The sequence below is a fragment of the Mustela erminea genome, chromosome 7, assembly GCF_009829155.1.
Source record: "Mustela erminea isolate mMusErm1 chromosome 7, mMusErm1.Pri, whole genome shotgun sequence".
In the NCBI taxonomy this organism is placed as follows: domain Eukaryota; kingdom Metazoa; phylum Chordata; class Mammalia; order Carnivora; family Mustelidae; genus Mustela; species Mustela erminea.
Genome location: NC_045620.1, coordinates 106,873,646 through 106,877,531, shown reverse-complemented (window position 1 = coordinate 106,877,531; position 3,886 = coordinate 106,873,646).

The window sequence follows — 3,886 nt, the reverse complement described above, 5'->3', positions numbered from 1 at the left end:
TGTGTGTTGTGTGTATCTATATGTATGTATATATGTGTGTGTATATATGTGTTTGTATATATATATATATGTATGTATATGTGTGTGTATCTATACACACACACACATATCTCACATCTTTTTTTTTAAGATTTTATTTATTTATTTGACAGAGAGAGATCACAAGTAGACAGAGAGGCAGGCAGAGAGAGAGAGGGAAGCAGGCTTCCTGCTGAGCAGAGAGCCCAATGCGGGCCTTGATCCCAGGACCCTGAGATCATGACCTGAGCCGAAGGCAGCGACTTAACCCACTGAGCCACCCAGGCACTCTCACATCTTCTTTATCCATTCATCTGTTGATGGACATCTAGGCTCTCCATAGTTTGGTTATTACGGACATTGCTGCTATAAACGTTCAGGTGCATGTGCCCCTTTGGATCACTACATTTGTCTCTTTAGGCTAAATACCCAATAGCGCAATTGCTGGGTCATAGGGTAGTTCTATTTTCAACTTTTTTTTTTTTAAGATTCTATTTATTTATTTGAGAGAGACAGTGAGAGAGAACATGAGCGAGGAGAAGGTCAGAGGGAGAAGCAGACTTCCCATGGAGCTGGGAGCCTGATGTGGGACTCGATCCTAGGATTCCAGGATCATGACCTGAGCCAAAGGCAGTCATCCAACCAACCGAGCCACCCAGGCGCCCTATTTTCAACTTTTTGAGGGAATGCCATACTGTTTTCCAGAGTGGCTGTACCACCTTGCATTCCCATCATTGGCTTTTTAAAAAGTTGGTTGGATACACAGGTAAGGCTACAGTGCCTCAGGGAAACATCACTGGGGCTTGGGACTTGGATTTCATCCCATCTGGCAGTCTGGGGTATGGGGAGTTTACTGGGCAGAGACTTGCAGCTGTCAAGAACAAAGAAAATCAGGGCCCAGAGAGGAAGACGGGCAGGGGTGTGGTAAGATGCAGTGCAGATATGGCCTATTTGCTCTTTCCCTTTTTTTCCTTTGTTTATTTATTTATTTTAAAGTTTGCTTATTTAGATGGTCTCTACACCCAAAGTGGGGCTCGAACAACCCTGAGATCAAGAGTTGCATGTTCTTCTGACGAAGCCAGTCAGCTACCCCTGTTTTTGTTTTTAAAAGCTCTACTCTGCAATGGAAACTGGAGAGAATGGGATAGTAGGGAGAGGGAAAGCCTAACAGGAGCTTCCCAGGGCAAGTAGGAAACTCAGCTTGTTTCAACTGTCTGTCCTCCATCTGTGGCAGAAGCCAGTCCTTGAAACTGCAAGCCACCAGGGGCCTCATTGGGAATGGATCCCTCACAGAACCAGTATGAGCCACACCTTGATATGTGGCTGGCTTTACAAGGAGTCCACCTCATATATGGTTAGGACATTATTCCATTTCTCAACAAGCATATGGCAACCTGCCCTCCAAAATGAGTTCTCAGGAGGCCCTGCGAATCAATCACCTGGTGAGGTGACATGCTTAGCCTAACAACGTGGCCCCAACCCACAACATTCTGGCAAGGCCACCCAACCTATAGCCACGCTACTGGGTATTCCTTGTCCTGGCCAACTGTCATCTCCCACGTGATGGCAGGAGTTTGGAGAAGAGCCAACAGCCATTCAGAGCCAAGTCTTGGGTGGAAGGGCCATGGAGTAAAACCATTTATAATAAACAAGGGTATGACAGAATGAGACAGCTTTCCCATGTTCAATTACAGACTGCCTCCAGATACAAAGTACTTCATAAATGCTTTTGAGAAATGCAGCTCTGTCGGACAGTCCTTTACCCTTACTATTTCTTGGCGGAGTTCTAGGTGCCCGGCACCCCTAAGGAGTAGGTAAAACTATCTCCATTCAACAGGGGGTGCACCTGAGGCAGCAAGAACAGACCTAAGATTGCACAGTTGGGAAAGGGTGAAGCTGGGATTTGAACCCCAGCAGTCTGACACAAGAGATCATGCTTTTAATCACTACATCAAACTGCCTCTTGGTTAAAACAAGGACATTGCTTCCTATGGCGAAGACCTGGAAGGGAGCAAAGCCTGTTTAGAGATGTACAACAGATGAATTAATTAGGAAATCAATTTTGTCACTACATGGTTCAATCTTAAATAGTCACCTGCCTAGAATAGGTCTTGTTTGCTGGTGCAGGCCTGGAACCTGGTGTGATGACTGGCACAGAGGAGACAATGAAATTTTGCTAAATGAAGAAGTAAAGGAATGGAGTTCAAAAGTGTGCATGACTGGGTGAACTGATATTCTAGGCAAATGCAGACGGAACGTCCATCTACTGAATCCCTTCTCCACGAAGGACATGGTGTTTACTGGGGTCATTCAAGTCAACTTCATTCAAACCCCAGAATGTTAATGTTCAATCCTCATCAGGAGGCATTTTACCACCTAGCACACAAGTTTCCAGGGGCTTTTTGGTGACCCAGTACTCCTCTTATCCAACCTCCATAGTTCCAGAAAACTAAGGGCTTCCTGGACACACCAGAGACACGCCAAATCCCTTTGAATTTTGCTTCCCTGTCTAATGTTCCATTACCCCTGCCTGTGGTACGCCCATCAGGTACACATCTCTTGCTGTGCCTCCTTCAGTAGCCCTCCAGCTGTACTTCCTGTTTCTGATCCCCCCTCTACCCCAGTCTCTCAACTACACCTTACCTAGCAATATGGGAATCACCTTCCTCATGCCCACCTCTGGGAGGAAGCCTCTGTACAGGGGATCTGGGATGAGACAGCCTGGCTTTGAGGTAGGTGAGGCCAGGCAAGTCAGTTATCTTCTCTGGGCCTTGCTTTCTTCATTGATAAAATGGGGGAATTATATCTAATAGGGCTTTATGGGGATTAAATAAGACCATGTATGCTAAAGTGGTACTAGGCAAATCCTTGCCATGTGATAAATTGTAAGTTTTTGCTTAACCTAGATGTATTCCCTCTAATCTAACACCTGCAATAAAGCTGCAAAGAACAAACAACCCCCTCCCTGCCTGCCCAGAAATCTGTATGGGTTCCCATGGTCTCCTAAAGTAAAAACTCTCTGCAATGGCATTATGTTTTCAAGAGATTCTAAATTTTATCTATCCAAATTATATTACATTGTTCCATTCCTTACATTTGCCCTTCACTCAACTGAATTGAGTTCCTAACAGTTCCTAGGACATGTGCTTGTCTTCCCACCTTCATCCTTTGCTTCTTCTGTGTTGCCTTGAAATCTCCTTGCCTCTATTGAAATCCTAGCCATCCTTTACGACTGTAAACTCTTGCTCATGCTCCTGAATCAAGTGGCTTCTCTGACCTCCCACAACGCCCCCTTGTGGCTATTGCTGCACCGTTGTTTTTTTGGCGAGGGCGGCGGGGGCGGGGGGCGGGGGGGGGGGCGCTGTTTTTATGAGGAGCTAGTTTCCTGAATACCCTCCAATGGACAGGGGGTCAGGATAGGAAGGAGAGACTTTCTGACAGAGGTGGTGCTGGGGGGCTGTAGTTAAGGGGAAGAGGTGAGGAGGTATGGATCACATGGGATTTTTCTTTTTTGGTAACTTTCACTTTTTAAATTTATTTTTTAAAGATTTTATTTATTTATTTGACAGAGTGAGCGAGAGAACGCACAAGCAGGCAGGGCGGCAGGCAGCGAGAGAGGGAGGAGCAGGTTCTCTGTTGAGCAGAGAGCTCCTATGCCAGGCTTGATCTCAGGACCTTGGGATCATGACTTGAAAGGAAGGCAGAGACTTAACTGACTGAGCCACCCAGGGGCCCCAGCTTTTTTTTTTTTTTTTTTTTTTCCTTAATTAAAACTTTTTGTAAAGGGTTTATTTATTTGAGAGAGAGAGAGAGAGAGATGAGGGGGTGCAGAGGGAGAGGGAGAGAGAGAATCTTGAGTAGACTCCCT